Genomic DNA, 17,587 nt, shown 5'->3' with positions numbered 1-17,587 from the left:
CCAGGCCTGGGTAGGTGCATTTCCCTTGGTCTGAAATCTTCCCTCCTCTTGCCTCCTTCTTTCTTGGTCAATTTTAGCTCCATCCTTCAGCAGACACTTAGGTTGTTTCCATGTCTTCGCTATTGTAAATAATGTTGCTATGAACACGGGGGTGCAGGTAGCTTTTCATGTTGGTGTTTTTATTTCCTTTGGATAGATCCAGAAGTGGAATTGCTGGATCATATGGGAGTTCTATTTTTAATTTTTTGAGGATCTTTTATACCTCAACATAACTCTGTATCGATGAATGTAGATCAAGTTCATCCATTTTTACTGCTGTACAGGGTTCCATTGCATGACTACAAGATAATTTCTTTCTCCACTTTACATGACAATTGGATTATTTTCAATTTTTTTTTGATATTACAAATAATACTCCTATGAACATTTTTAGATATATTTCTTGGTAGATAAATATGTGAATTTCCCTAAGATGTATACCCCTATAAAAGTTCAGGACTTGTAAAGTTACATATGTTCAACTTTATAAGATAATGCTTAATTATTTTCCAAGCGGCTCTAATTTAAATTCACTAATAAAGTCTCAGAATTTCTTTTGTTTGACATCTTAGTCAATACTTTCAGATTTTTATCAATCTCATGAAAATAAAATTGTATATCATCGAGGTTTTACTTTGTGTTCTCTTGATTAACAATGAGTTTGAATACCTCTTCATATGTGTGATGGCCACTTGCATTTCCTTTTCTGTGAAATGCCTGTTGATGTATTTTGACCATTTAAAAAAAGGATTACTTGTCTTTTTCTTATTGTTTTGTAGGATTTCCTTATAGTATAGTCTGGATACTAACTTTTTAGTAGTTATAGATGTTCCACATATCTTCTCACAGAATGTGGCTTGTCTTTTACTCTTTAGTGTGTGTGTGTGTGTGTGTGTGTGTGTGTGAATTTTCCTAAATAAAAAAAAAGTTACTTGAAGTATAATTGAAATCATTTAACTTTTAAATTATAGTTTGCAGTTTTTGAGCTGTTTAAAAGAAATTCTTCCCTACAATGAAACCAAAAAATTACTCGCTATTTTTTTTTTCCTTTAAGCTACATATGGTAAAACCTTGATCCACCTGGAATTGATTTTTGTGAAAGGTGAAGTGGAAATTTAAATCCATTTTCCCCATATGAGTAACAATTTGTTACAGCTTTACTTTTCAATTCATTCTTTGCCTAATTAGTTGTCCTGATAGCTCTATTGTATATGTGTGTGGTGTATTGCTGGACTCCCTGTTCTGTTTCATTGGTTTATTTATCTATCCCTGTATCAGTACCTTGCCTAATTTACTCTAGCTTTATAATAAGTCCAGTATCCAGAAGGACAAAAATACCTCCAATCTTACTTTTTCTTCTTCAAGAGTATTTTAGTTATTCTTAGACCATTGATTTTCTACGTAAATATATCAGAAACAGATTGCCAAGTTCTACAAAATATACTGCTAGGATTTTTATTGCAGTTGTATTCAATCTATGGAACAATTTGGAAAGATTTGTATCTTTAAAATATTGTTTATTTCCATCCATGAACATGGTGTATCCAGTTCTCTATTTAGCTCTTTAATATTTTTAAATGTGTTTGATTTTCTAAACAAGTCTTGCACAAATTTTGTTGGATTTACTGTGAGGCATCTTACTTTTTGTTGCTATTTTAAATGACATTGTTTCAAAAGCAGATTTTTCTAACTTTACTGATTTACTGAAATACAATAGGATTTTACATATTGGTTTTATATCCATCAATCTTGCTAAACTCCCTTAACATTTCTAGTATGTTTCTCTAGATTCTTTGGGGTTTACTAGGTAGACAATTATCATCTGAGACAGACAGTTTTGTTTCTTCCGTTATAATATTTGGTTTTAAATTTCTGTTTCTATTTTGCTTGCTGGAAGAATACAGTGTAGTGACTAAAAGCACAGGTTTCAAAGTCAGACTGTTTGGGTCAATCCTCCTCTGCTACTCACTTGTTATTTAACTTAAGTTTTGTCATCTGCAAAAATGGATAGCAGTATACCTATGTCATAGGATGTTGTGTGGATTAAATAAATTAATCATATAAAGTGCTTAAAACAGTGCCTGGTACATGGTGATGTCTAATAAATGTTAAATGTTATTATTAGACCCTCTAATATGATGTTGAAATGGCATGTGCTGTTTTCATTTAATCCGTTTTGAAAATATTTGTCTTTTAACTGTAGAATACTTTTCAATTAAAAACAAACAAACAAAAAAAAACACAAAACAGACTCCCTGATGTAAGAAAGTTATATATATATCATTTCTCTTTTTTTAGTGGTTTCACCAAAAAGTTTAATTTCTCTTTTTAACTTAACAACGTCTAAAGTTAATATCATTACTTTTCTCCTAAAAAGCATTCATGTTACAATAACCTGCAGCTGTTATGCCATTGCAGTATTTTAGTTTTAGTATTTTCTTTTAGTTTTTTGGAAATATAATTTCACTTGCCTTCAGCTTTCAGTGTAACAAAGTTATCTTTCATTCTTTTTATGCAATTGATCTTTTTTTTCCTGACTTTTTAAGATAGTCTCTTTATCTTTGGTGTTCTGCAGTTATAATGCAACGAGGATTTATTTCTACTTACTTTTACTTTAGCTGTGTTGTTTCTGAATCTGAGGACTAGTCGTATCAATTGCAGAAATGTTTCAGTCATTTTTCTCTTTGACTATTCCTTCTATTCTTTTTATTCTTTACATCTGAAATTCTATACTTTCTATCTCTTTGACTATCTTTATTAAATGCTGGGTAATTTCTTAAGGTCTGTATTCCAAGTCATGAAATCATTTTTCTCTGCTGTGTTCTCCCTGCTGTTTAATTTATAATTGAATTTTAGATTTTTTTTAATTTTATTTTTTTATTTTATTTTTTTTTAGTTCTAGAGGTTAAAAATCGTGTCTTGGCACTTCCATTGCCATACTATTTAATAAACTCTTTTATCTTTTAATGTATTAAACTCATTTTAACAAACTCATAACTTTGTGAATCTGATTCTGTAGTCAATTGACTTGTGCTCATGTCAGCTTGGTCCTCTCGTGTTTCTCGAAGTTTGATTGTGAACTCATGTTCTTCGATTCTTATCTCTAGGAATTCTTTGAAGTAAGGCTTAAAATACCTTTTCCCATGTAGGACTATGTTTGCTTCTGCCAGGCGCTGGAAGATACTACCAGCCTAAGTCTATTTCCAAATAAATTTTAGCTTGGTTCTTGTTCTAACTGCACATGAATATGGGCTCCATTCAGAGCTAAGCAAGTATCTTTCCCATCTCACTTTGTCCAAAAGGGCTTTTCTCTAGGTCACTTACTGACGTTGTTGCCTCATGGAAGCCCTAGCTTCATTTGATTGTCTCTGATATAAACGTTGGCATTCTGCAAGCCCCAGGCTTTGCCTTCTATCCCCCTCAGTCATGGAACTCATTCAAATTCAGGATCAAAACCAAGAGAGAGATTGGCATGTGCCCTCAGAGCTGTGTGAGCTCCAGAGCTGGCTCACCTCTCTGCAAACACATTTTCCACATTTTTCTTGGCATCTGAAGGATGTCCTCAGTTAGAGTTCTCTATTAACTCAGTCATGGATTAAAATGCTGGATAAGGAGTTTAAGAACTATTTTAAGGTGGCTGTACCAGAAGAACTTTCTGGACATCTAGTTTGCCATGTTCATGGCATGTGCTTGGTCTTTGTATTTTAACTACTCTACCATTTCACAGAAACATTATTTTAAAATAAAATAATAGTAGCTAATATTCAGTTTACTTAAGTATGAGCACTTTGCTTAGTGCTTTAATGTGTTATCTAATTTAATGCTCATAACAGCCTATCCTGGAATGTACAATGGCTATCTTCATTTTAGATGTGAGAAATCTGAGGTCTGGAAAGATTAATAACTTCTCCCAGTTTGTACTGCCAGGCTGTTTTGGAGCCAGATCTCAACCCACTTTTTTATAATGAAATATTTCAAGCATACAGTAAAGTTAAAATAATAATGCAATGAACTTATACCCTCAGTATTATACTATTGCAAACATTTTGTCATATTTTCTCTCTCTCTTTCTCTATCTCTGTCTCCTTACATAGTTTTTGCTGTAACATTTTAAGTCAAGTTTTAGAAATTGTGACACTTAATCTCTCAATATTGAGACTTCGTTAAGTGAGCTTTTAGCTCTCTCCAAAGTGGTTCCTTTAGTGAATTCTTATTGCTTTCTGGACAATTGGGAAAATGCTTTACTAAACAGGAGGTATTCTGGTGTTTTGTTTTTTTTTAATACAGGATTTAGCAAAGTGCCTGGTACTTAGCAGATGAATCAATAAATGTTTTGTTAAAAAGACAATGTAGGTGACTAGGAGAGCAAAAAGTTAGTTAAGAAACTTGTGCTAATTTAAATAGTAGGAAAAGGGAATACACTGAGGGGGCCAATTAACTTTCCCTAAGAATTATGCATTTCACTCTAACAAGGAATGCAGAGAAACATCCATATAAATCTATGTGTAAGCAGTTATTTCCCTGTCTGAACTATTTTGTCCCCAGGTAGATGAGACTGTGTCTATCCAATTATGTGGTTCCTGATACAATTGCATGAATGAATCAATGAATTCATTGTAATGTAATGTTTATAGCCAATGTAATTTCTGCCTTGTTATGCCACTGTTCCTGCTACTGCCAGTTCTACTGATACTATTACTACTACTAAAACTATTACTATTTCTGTCATTGGGATCTCTCTGAGGGAGTCAGGGCCAAGCAGAAGATATTATTCTCATCTTATAGCTAAGGAAGATTGGAAACGAATCAGTTCAAACTTGCCTTTCCTTTTTACAAATTTTTATTTATTTATTTATAAAGTGTATTTTTCAATTATGGTTGACATACAGTATTATATTAGTTTTAGGTGCTATGTCATTCCTTTCAATTCAGTATTTGTTGAGCTGTCGCTGTGGACCAGGAGCTATTTTACAAGGTTAAAGTAGCCAAGAGACTAAGAACAGAGGCAGCGTGTTTGCAGAACTGCTGACTTCACCAACACCCTGCATGTGGGAAAGGACATGACTGGTCTTAGCTGCTTTTAGAAACTCAAGCCAAGATTTCAAAGAGGATGACATTACAAAAATGGTGGTGTGAGATGAGCCCTTTGCAACTCAAGCTAGGATAGATAATCACCTATAAACAAAATACTAAAATATAGTTTTAGATAAACATATATTTAGATATTTATAGATATCACTTATGAAATAGAAGTATTACTTATAAAATATATTTTATATGCCCAAAAATGTATACACATTTTAAGAAAGGAAAACTGTATTAAAATTCTTATACTCAATATATACCGATGACAAAAGGTGAATACAAGTTACGTTTGACTTCTGCAATTACAAGAGGTGCTCAAAGTGGTTACCATCAGCGTCCAGACACTTCTGATTACAGTGAACTACTACTTGAGCAACACTGACCAAAGTGTCTACTTGTATACACTCGTATACATATATATGTGTATATATTAATGTATGGATATATGCATATAATTTGTACCTCTCTGTGTATGCTGCAATGACTTAGGCCTGACTTTGTCTGCGCCCATGAGTGGGAAAGAAAGGGGTGAGGCAGCTGATGTACCAGGGTGGGCCGGAGTTTCCTTGGGCTGTAGATGAGAGTTGAAGGCTAAGGAGAAGTGACGTGACAGCCTAGAATGCCAGTGGGAGTGAGGCTCTGCACACTTTTTACCTCAACACAGCAGCTATGAGGGTCCTGCTCATATCGAAGCAAGTGGGACATTGGCTGGAGATGGCAGAGGAGCCAGTGAGCATTTGGGTTGATTGCCTTTAACAAACCGCTTTTGTTCTATTCCTGAAATCTGATTCTATATTTAAATGAGCTCTCCTTTCTATGAACCTTCTGCCAGTGCTCCTACTGCTACATGATTGTTCCACTCTGACCTCTGAATTGATATTCAAGATATTCAAGATATTCAAGTAAAGTGAATGGTACTAATTTCAGAATGAATTTCTTGTATGACGGATCGGTGTTTAACGGTGGTGACCTGGTACGTTGGTTCCACATATTCAGCTGAAAGCAGAGGATTTGTTCTGTTCTTAGATCTTCATACTCATACTTGGACAAGAATTCGTTATTTGTCTGGTAATCAGTAATTGTATGCTGTCAACCTCCTTTATCAGCATCCACACATCCATTCCACAGTAGCAAAGGAAGACATACTTAGTAGCAAAGGAAGACATACAAGTGTAGAAACACAACATAACTGCTGAAAATCAACTACAAATTGATAATTTTATTTTATGCAATGCTCAACCTTTTGTCAATACCTATCTCTATATCATCTCCAGACTCTCCTCATTCAAGGTGTTTTCCTGGCAAAAAACATTGTGAATAATATAAATGCAATCTTTAAAAAACACACAACTTCCTCAGGGATACTGTGGATACCTGATCATGGCATTGTACACCAGAAGCTAAACATTAATGAATGCCAACTATAATTTTATATATATAATATGATGGTTCAGTGTGAGGTCGGAGGGATAGTGGATGGGGGGAGGGGGGTTCACAGTGTGAGGGATATAAATGATGAACGTCTAAGTATTACCTTGTCTTATACACCTGAAACTAATAAATAAATTAAAAAAAAAACACAAAAAACAAAAAACCACACAACTTGGTAATGTCCATAATCCTTTCTACTATAAACCTCAAACTTGTTAGAGGACTGTCACGTATGGTTGTAGCAAGAAGTGCATTCTTAATATCATTCTTATTTCATTGTTAAGCAAAATGGAAGGCATCAAAAGTAGTGGCTCAATTATATGTACTAACAGAAAAGACACGGGGCATTCTAGATATCGTGCCAACAAATCAGCCACAAAACATCATCATGAAAGAGGGAGGAATGAGAAGGACTGAGAAATCTTTTATTTAGATTTTATTCACGTTGGGACCATGGACGGTAAGAGTAATTGCATGCTTTTTGTGGCGATCGATCACGTGGCCCTCTGGTGAAAAGTGGCTTTTGGGACCCCAGGTTACCATTTAAAAGAGCCAGACCGGAGCAATGCCCATCTGCTAGCTATAGTCCATGACCTCAGTCCCCCAAAAGGGAGTTAAGGTGGAATGTGGACTCCCGGCATGGCCTTGGTTCTCACTGGATACAGAGCAGAGAAGAGAGGATGCTGGAAGTGAGGGAGAAAACATATAAACAAGTCACTGTTATTTAGTTTTGGAATGTTTGAAGTAAGAGTTGGAAGCTGGGAGAGGCTAGGAATATGGGGTGCAATAGAGAACGTCACACGACTCTCTTCTTCCTTTCTCCAGAATGGGCAGACTATTTTATGTCATAGAGTTGAAGGCAGGAAGCTCAGTTTTGAATGTTTGCTCTGCCACTGAATGGCTCTGCTATTGCATAATTTCATGAACCTTGGTTTTCTTATCTAAAATATAAGGTTATTGATATCTATCATGGTGCTGTTTTGAAGGTTAGTACAATGGCAAAAGTCGACTATAGCATCTGACGCAGGGCTGACACATAATACTAGCAATTATGTGTGGAATTTGCTAATCCTTAGTGAGTTTTGTCTCTGATATTATAAGTGTTCTCCTGTCAAAATCACACATGACTGGGGCACAGCCCGGAGAACAAGAAGGTATCTTCCAGAAGCTCATGAAGAGCCTCCCATGTCCTTCCCCTCTGGTTCCCTGGGTGCTGTCCTCTGGACACAGCTGCTGGTGGGTCCCAGAGTGATAAAGGCAGTGAAAGCTATATATCCAGGGTACTGACAGTTTGCATGCCTTAGCGGGCTCACAAATCACAGCCACACTTGTTCCACACTCTCTCATTGTGTACCCCCTCTCTCATTGTGAATCTCCCCCTAACATGGCACCCAAGCAGTGCCACTCACAATGCTCAGAAGCTAAGTTAGCTTCTGTCTGTAGCTCTCGCCCCTGAGGGTGTTGTGGCAAGTCTCTGGGCTCCAGGAGGAAGCACTGTCTGTTTTCTACATCCATTGTCTCCCCCAGGTACCGTGGGAAAGCTCGTCCACACAGACCTATTCCCAAAGGAAATCAGCTCTGGAGAAAAGGCAGTCTCCTCAGGATAGAAACAACCTCCAAGGTAAGCTCCATCTGAGCCCAGTTCATGATGCTCAGTTGTCACTCCTTTTCTTCTTCACCACTCTCTCCTTGATTCAAAATGACCTTATTTGGTAGTGTATGGGTTATTTTCTATCTCTGTACCTAGACTGGAAGCACCTTGAGGGCAAGGACCATGTCTTTTTTTTATATATAAATAATCTCTCCAGTATTAAATTCCTAACGCCAAGCATAGTTTCTCATATGTAAAAGTTTGGATGAACAAAGGAGCAAATCTTTTCTATCATCTGACTCATTTGGGTCAGTCTGATAGACCTACGCCAGTACTGTCACGTTGTTTTTCAATCCAGTGGAGCTGTGCTCCCTGTGGAGCTGGCAGCACTGATGAATTTTCTGTCACCTGTGCTCCCATTTTGACCTGTGCATGTCACATATCCCAAGCCACCACGGATGGCGGTGTGTGGGCACTGAGGCTGAGCGGCTGAGGCAGTGCAATGCTTACAAGGGGACAGCCCAGCGTGCTCTTCTCTTCGTGTGAACAGAGTAGCTAGAGTCGCTTCAGCGGCTTCTCTCATCTCGGCAAGGGAATGGAATCAGCTATTTCCTGGCCACTTCTAGCTCCCATCTCTGTGTTTGTATTAAAAGGTTAATTGCTTTACACCTGCATATCCCCGGCCTGGCTTCTCCAAGGAAGAAAAACAGGGGCAACGAGAGCCGTCTTTCTACTCTAATATCAGTCGCTGCGTCAAGTGCACAGAATCTCTTTACTTGAGGCCAATTGTGCATTCCCATTTGAGAGATGGCTGCTGCTGGCAGTGCGGGGCGGTTGGCTGGATTGCTGCTTGTTCAGAAACCCTTGAAGATATTGCTCCGTCTTTCTGTTTACTGTGGGCTCGTGGAGAATGGTTCCTGATTTTTCTAAGGGCAGCCTTTAATGAGCACTTGGTGGCGTTTTGATGTTGCCCTCCCACAGAGTGTGGGTAAAGGCAGGGCGAGGCATCATATATTTTCATTTGTAGAAGTAGCTTGTATTGAACTCTCTCAAAAAGAACACTGCCTTTGACACACAGAAAATTCAATTTGACAGCAATGTTTCTGCTTTTTTGTTTCTCTTCTATCAGTTAGGATATAGTCTTTGGACCTCAGCTGTTTTTCACCTGAAAGTAATTTGGGATGGGGCTCTGTGCTGTTGTTAGGGATGACTTGAGAAACTATACTGACAAGCAGTCTTGTCCTAAAACTACCCCAAATTAATACCTAGCAGTGTAAAGGGTGGGAGAAGAAAGGAGGACAGTTATTAGCCCTCGTACTTTCCTTGGTAACGCTACATGTGCAGAAAGCTCTCAGGGATTTCATGAGCATACTCCTTCCCCAAATGCTCACCACCCAAAACATCCACTGAGAGAGGAAGGTTTGGGGCTGACGGAGGAGGTCCAGGGACCTGGAACTTCTATTCTCTAAACCGGAGACAAGCATTGAGCGGGGATTACTCTCCCAGATAGACTGTTAAATACTCAGGAGACACTTAAAAACATGTTCAATCTATTAATGAGCAAACCATGAATAAGGCTAAAAAGAACAGGACCTGGATCTGGTCTTATAGTCTCGGAAGGGACAGAGACATGTAAGTGAACAAATACAATAAAGCATTAGAACGGCTGAAGTTCAGATATGTACAGATACAATGTCAGCTTGAGAATGTTTCTCAACCTCTTCTTTTTTCATTATCACTCCTGAAAGAGCCTTTTTAGATATATTTTCTCTAATCACTTCTTCCCATATTAAATTTTAATACTGCACATATGTTGTATATCTCTTTAGGTACTGCATGCATTTCTGTGCTTTATACAAGAAAGAACAAGATTTTTTTGGCCCCCAAAACCAATGTTTGCCCACTTGGGTGTGATGTCACCCCACTGAGAATGTATGGCCTAAAGACAGGACAAGTCATTTCTCACTCCAGAGAATCCAATAGGACCTTATAGAAGAGATGTGTTACCTAAAATATTGAAAGATGAGTACTCATTTTTCTCAGGTAGCAAGAGGACAGCAGTGTCAGAATAGGGAGAAACATGCAAAAGTGCAGAAGCATGAAGGGGACAGTTTAGCACGTAGCTTGCACAGGCAGAAATAAACCTCTTTTGTGCGGAATTCTGGTCACATGCTGCTTACCTGATTGGCCTATCATGTGCACGGAGATATTGATTATAACAAGTAGGTAATTCAGATAAGTATCTATAATACTATCTGAAAATATTCTTGTTCATGTGACTGTTTTGGGACAATAAAGAATTTGTCCAGAATGTTTGAGCTCAAAATCTGGAATAAAACCAATATTTCTTACACAAAAATCTGTAAAATGTGGTGGTGGGGAGTAGAGGGAGAGGAATAGGCAGAGCACAGAGGATTTTTAGGTATGGATAGATACTACTGATAGATACTAGAATGGCAGATACATGTCATTATACATTTGTTGAAACTCATAGAATGTTCAACACCAACAATAAACCCTATTGTAAACTATGTACTGTGAGCGATAATGACGTGTCAATGTAGGTTCATCAATTGAAAGCAATGTGCCACTCTGGTGGGGGATGATGGTAATGGGGGAGGCTGAGTATGTGTGGGGGCAGAGGGTGTATGGGAAACCTCTGTATCTTCTGCTCAGTTTTGCTATGAACCTGAAACTGCTCTAAAAATTAAAAAGATATATTTTTTAATCCTTAAAAGGTTTAACTGGAGTAAACTCATAATTTATATGGCTAAGGGTCTAATTATGAGAATCATGAGTTTGGAGTCAAGTAGAGTTAGGATTCAACTTCTGAATCCATTAACTGAATGATTTTGAGTAAACAGCATCTCTCAATTTCATCATCTGTAGAATGGGGTAAAATATCTATTATCATAGTTGTACTATTAATATGAAGATATGCTCACCCACCTTTAAAAAATGCCACCTGGGAGAGAGTGGTCCAGAAGGCACTCCATTTGTCAAGACAATAAGAACACATTAGTGAGTGGTGAACCAGAATCTTTGAAGAGCTCTGTGGTGGTTATTTTCTATAGGTCAGAAAGGAGAGTGGGAAATTCTGCAATTGAAATAAACTCTCTGAATTCAGTACGTATTATAGAAGTTGGGGGAAGTCCACTTAGAAGTCAATAGAGATAATGGGAATTTAATGGAGATAATAGGGCAGGGGTCAGATGGTGGTCAAATGGTCAGACGATACAAAGTGGGTATGGTTAGTGTAATGAACAGCAGAGCTAAAATAGAAACAGAATGGTTTTATCCACAGATATTTTTGTCATTGGCTAATTGATCATGGTGTGCCTAGGACTGAAATAGGTAAGCAGGCTACTAAAATTTTACTTGATTTAAATAAGTGGAAGAGCTCTAGGTCTTACAAATAGTCTGACTTTAGTCACCACAAAAAACTGTTGCAGGCCTTCAGCCGATTCCCAGATTGAGCCAGTTCACAGATCTAGCACCTCTTAAATGAAGGGGAGAATGGGTCCTTTTGAGGAAGAATGTTGCTACAATATCAAAATTTATACTGTAAATCTTTTTTTCTAGCCTGCCTTAAATGGACTGTGGTTATTTGCCTGGTATCTATGCACTGGGAAAGGAGAACTAAGGAGAGCTTATGTCTTTGAATTGACAGTAATTCTTGGAGACTCAAAATGGTGCACTTCCACGGTCCACTTATAAGATTAAGGGCTTAAGAAGCTCAGATAATTAATGCAGGTTAGCTTGCATCCATCTCAAAGTGGTCCAGTTGGTCCCCAAACCTATCCCATGGTTATTTTCTCAAGCCTGGAGTTTATAGTTGGAGGAGACATACTTAGTTACTTGGAGAATCGCCACACTGGTTCCCTGACCCATGGAGAGAGGACTGTTATGGTAGGAAAGTTGGCATGGAAGCCATTAGAATGGTCTCTACCTCCCCAAATAGCAAACAAAAAGCTACACTGCATTCCTGGGTGGATTACAGAGATCTCTGCCACGATCAAGTCTTGGAAGGCTGAAGGGGTGGTGATTCCTACCTCATCCTGGTTCAACTCACTTATCAGGCCTTTGCAGAGGATAGATGGATCTTGGATCTTAGAGCATGATAGTGGGACTTTTGTAAGCTTAATCAAGGGATGAGTCAAATTCCAACTGCTGTTCCAGATATGACTCCTTCACCAGAGAAAATCAATACCTCTGGTACTTGGTACGTAACTTGGATAGACTGTGGTCCCTAGTTGTCCACCAAACACTAATGTAGGCATTGCTGTGAACGCATTTTGTTGATATGATTAAAGCCCATAACCAATTGATTATAAGTAGGGGAGATTATTTCTAGATCACCAGGGTGGGCCTGATTCAATCACTTGAAAGGCTTGAAGAGCAGAACTGAGTCTTACTGATGAAGAAAAAATTCTTCCCGATGACAACATCATGAGCCCATGTCTGAGAGTCCCAGTCTTCACTTTTTACTGCTTACCCCATTGATTTTAGATTTGCCTAGCTAGCCTCTATAATTGTATAAGCCAATTACTGGCCATCAATCTCTTAAAATCTATCTCCCACTGGTTCCGTTTTTCTTGTTCAACTCTAACTGATACAGCAATCAATGCGGTGAGTGCTTTTTCTTTGTATGTGTTAATAAATATTATCAGAAGCTGTTTGCTTTCAATAGACAAAGCCAGCAATACTCCTTCAGTGTACTACATCAAGGTTAAAAATTCTTTTCCAATTCTGTTATAATCTTGTTCAGAGAGACCTTGATGACCTCTTCGTTCAATAAGACATCATGCTGCTTCATGAATTTGATGATACCATGCTAACTGGACTAGTGAGTGAGCAGAAAGCAACTATTCTAGACATCTTGGTAAAACACAAGCAAAACAAAGCATGGGAAATAACGCACCCCCTCCCCCCAAATTTAAAGGCCTTCCACCTTGGGAAAATTGTAGGCATCTAGTCGTACAAATACGAGTATATCCCTTCCAGATTGAAGGATAAGTTACTGCATGGAGACATTCCTACAACAAAGACAGTGATATAGTACCTAAAGAGTCTGCTTAGATTTTGGAGGCAACATACACCTCAGACCAAATAACCTGAAAAGCTGTCAGTTCTGAAAAGCTCCTGACCAGGAGCAACTCTGCAGATGGTTGAAAGTGCCAAAGTGCTCTGCCATTTAGGCTGAATAGCCCCATAGATTCATCTGATGGTGTTTGAAGTGAATGTATGTAGGGATGCTCTATGGAACCTTGGGCAGAAGACTGAGGTGACGCATCACAGACCTTTAGAATTTCGGATCAATGCTATGCTGCCTTCTGCAGATAACTATTCTTTTGAGAAACAACTTCTGGCTTGCCATGAGGCCCTATCCTTGACTGTGGACTACCAAGATAACCGTCATAACCTGCTTGTTGTTTGATTCAGTAAGATGTAATGTTGGCTGTGTTTGGTAGCATTCCATCATCATGTGAACAGGTGGTAGATACGAGTTCAGGCTCAAGCAGATCCTGAAGGCTCAAGTAAGTTGATGGGTAAATAGCCCAGTTACCCATGGTCGCGACTCCTGCCACATTGCTGCTTCCCTCTCAGTCTGCACTTATGGTATCATGGGAAGTTCCCCATTATCTGATGGAAGAAAAAAATTAAGTCTCAGTTTATAGATGGTTCTGTGCAGTATGCATGAAAGTAGATACTGGCTGTACTAGACCTCCACTCTGGGGTACCCTCGAAGAATAGGGATTAAAAGAAATCTCCCCAGTATGCACAACTTTCAGCACTACCCCTGTTTTTCTTTTCATATTTTTTTTAGAAGAAGAGATGATCAGAGGTAGGTATAGAAATACATTATTTCATGATAAATGGCCAATAGTTTGGCTTAGTGGTCAAGGACTTGGAAGGAACATAACTGGAAAGCTAGTATGGAGGCCTGAGAAAAAGCACGTGGATGGGTCTCTCCAAAAGGGTAAGTTTGTGTTCCATGTGAATGTCCACCAAAGAAAGACCTGAGCAGAGAAGGATTTTAATTATTAGGTGGAAAAAATGGCCTGTTTTGCGGATGTTAGTCAGCCCTTGTCTCCAGATACCACTATTCTCTCCAGTGGGCTCAAGAAGCAGCCATGGTGACAGGGATAGAGATGATATATGCCCTCAACAGCATGGACTTCTACTCACCATGGCTATAGCCACTGCTAAGTGAGCAATATGCCAACAGAACAGACCAACACTGAGCCTCTGATTTGTCGCCACTTTCCAAGGGAACCAAGCAGTTATTTGGTGGCAAGTTGATTACACTGGACCACATCCATCTTGGAAGAGGCAGCACTTTATTCTCATTGAAATGAATACTCTGCATGTGAATTTGCCTCCTCTGCTTGCAAAACTTCTGAAAAATCTACCATGCATGGATTTATAGAATGCTTTATTCACTGGCATGGTATTCACACAGCATTGCTTCTGTCAGAGCAACTCATTTTACAGAAAATAGGCTGCGTTCATGGAATTCAGTGGTCTTACTATCATGTCTCTCAGCCTAGAGGAGCTGGTCTGATAAGACGGTGGAATGTCCTTTTGAAGACTCAGTGAGCGTACCCTGTGGTGTAACAGCTGCTAATACCACATGGGACTGGGATAATCCCCTAGGGTATGGGATATGTTCTGAATTGGTTGACTAATGCATGGTGCTGCTTCTTCCATTCAACATCAGGAATTTGTCTGTTGATTGTTAGTCACCTGGCAGCTTAGTTTCTCATGCCACTGAAACAACAGGGAAAAAAAGGGGGTTATTGTGTTGGGGTAACTTATTCTAGCAAGAAAATAGCTATTATGTAATTGGCCCAGAGAACAGTGTATTTGGAATGTTGCAGTTCCATAGGGGCACCTTTTAATACTCCCATATTCTGTCACAGAAATAACGGAAAAACCACCCCCAATTAGAAGGGCTTTCAGAAAGGAAAGTTTATGCCACTCCACAGGCAAGAACCACGACTAGCTGAAGTACTTGGGGAGGACAAAGTCAATAGAATATGTAGTAGAGGAAGGACACTATAAATATCAGTACAGCTGTAGGACCAGGTGTAGAATTTATGCAATTATAAATTAAGTTATAAAATGTTTTCTTCCTTGCTTTTATATGAATATATTTGTCTGTGTGTGAGTAAAAACCTTTTTTTCCCTTCTTTCCTTTTCCTACTAATATAAGATTAATAGTGGCTAATTGTATATCTCTGCATTTAAGTTACACGATATCCAAGCAAGAATGTAACTCAGGTAGAAGAGAAATGCATATCACCTAAAGACGGATAATGTACATGTATCCTCTTTAGGGGAGAAGGTTAGCTGTTTGGGTTGTGTGATGGTGACATCATATTAAGTAGAAGCTTCCTTTTGCTTCATCTTTCATCTTTATTTGAAAGTAAAGTATGGTTAAACGAGGTGTATATGGGTGTATATGGATGCTAAGTTGAAAGGGGGTAAAAAGTCCCAGGCTGTGCTATTGTCAATTTAGGATACTAGGTTCCCTTGTATGGCTGAATGAGAAATGGCCAAAAGAGGAAACTGCGTAAGATTTAGGAGGCTAAGTCAGTGGTTTCTACTTCTGGAAGGTTGTAGAGCTCAGACACTGTGACAGGCCGGTGTGGAGGGGTCTTCTGGGTCCCAGCTGGTCCTCATTCTTCTCGCTCTATGTCCAGCTTGTCTTTCTAACTGCTGGCCCCACTGACCAACATTCTGGCCCCTATATTCTTGGCTGTGAACCCACACAGGTGATAGCAACGTAGAACCAATGATTTCCCATAGATCTCTCCATGACCTCCTCCTCTGTGGTCCTCCTTTTGCAGCTAGAAATGCTTGGCTTCTTGGATTTCCCTGCAAGCTACGAATTATTTACCCATGCCAGCTAAGCAGGCTGGTTAGTAACTCTTGTGCTGGTCTTGCAAATTTCCCTTAAAGACATTCACTTCCTTAGCATTTCCAACGTAGTTATACATTCTAATTTCTATAATAAATGCCTTATTTCCCATATTCATTATATTGTGTGTTCACTTCACTGACTGAGTCCTGAATGACTGTCTTTCTCATGGACACTGGAATTGCAATTGTCCCTTCTCTTTTCCCCATCATAAGTTACCTCATTTTTAGCAGATAATTCCCACCACAAAAACAAGGTATAGTTTTCTTCCATTTAAACAGACAAACTCTCTCAATCCCATTTCTCTATTCAGATAAAATTGTATTTATTTGTTTCCAGTTATAGCAAAACTCCTTAAGAAATCGGTTTATCATCAAGGCATCCAATTCCCATCTTTTCTCTTTGGGATCCATTTGAATCAGGTCTCTCTCCAGCACTTTCCACTGAAGTTGATCTTCTCAAGTTCCCTAATGGCTCCCTATTGCTAATTTCAACAGGCAATCCTAATTCCTCATTTTACTTCATGAATCATTTGATTATTTATTCCTTGCAAACTTTTTTCCACTCCTCCTCTCTTCTCTCTCTCTCTCTCTCTCTCTCCCCTCCCTTTTTCCTCTCCCTTGCCCCCACCCCCATCTAAAATATAGACTATTTCTTTTGAATCTCTTTTTCTGTTTATTCCTAATCTTTCCAAACTTTATTGGCGGAGTGCCCCAGGGTTCAGTTGTTGAATTTTTTCCTTTCTCCTTTTACCCCCACTTCTTAGGTAAGTACGTCTAGTCTCATGGCCTTATTTACTTTCTGTGTGCTGATGATGCCAAACTTTAATCCTGCACCTCAGGCCTCACCCCCGGTCTCCAGAATCCCGTTACTAAGAGCCCATTTGGAATCTTCATTGGGATGTCTAACAAGAACTTGACAGGTCCAAAATCAAATTCCTAATCATTTCCCCTCTCCCCAAACCTGTCCTTTCCATAGACTTTGTCTCTTCATTTAATGACCACTTCAGACTTTCAGATGCTTAGACCAAAACCTTCATCATCCTTGACTTCTTTCTTTCACATCCCATCTCAAAGGCATCAGCAAATGCAACCTTCTGCAAATGCTACTTTTTTTGCAAATGCGTGCAGAAAAAAAGAAAACAACATGCAGAATCCAACCTCTTCTCACCACTGCTGTCCTGGTGGTCTAAACTATCGCCATATCTTGCCTGACTAATCGCCATCAACTCATAATTATTCTTTCTGGTTCTGACCTTCCTCATCTCCTGATCTATTCTCAAGGTGGTAGCTACAGAGAGCCTATTAATATGCAAGTTTGATCTTGTCATGCTTCTGCTCCAGATTTTCCGGTGGCTTCTCTTCTCATTTAGAGTAAGGGCCCACGTGCTACAAAGTCCTGTATTCACCTGAACAATCTGCTTTCGCAGACCTCTCTGTCCTAAAACCTGTAGCTCATTCCACTCTAGCTGTACTTGTCCTTGAGCCAGTTTTTGAACGTGCTCAGTATTCTTCCAC

This window comes from Rhinolophus hipposideros, assembly GCF_964194185.1.
Source record: "Rhinolophus hipposideros genome assembly, chromosome: 4".
NCBI lineage: Eukaryota > Metazoa > Chordata > Mammalia > Chiroptera > Rhinolophidae > Rhinolophus > Rhinolophus hipposideros.
Note: the sequence above shows the minus strand (reverse complement) of the source record.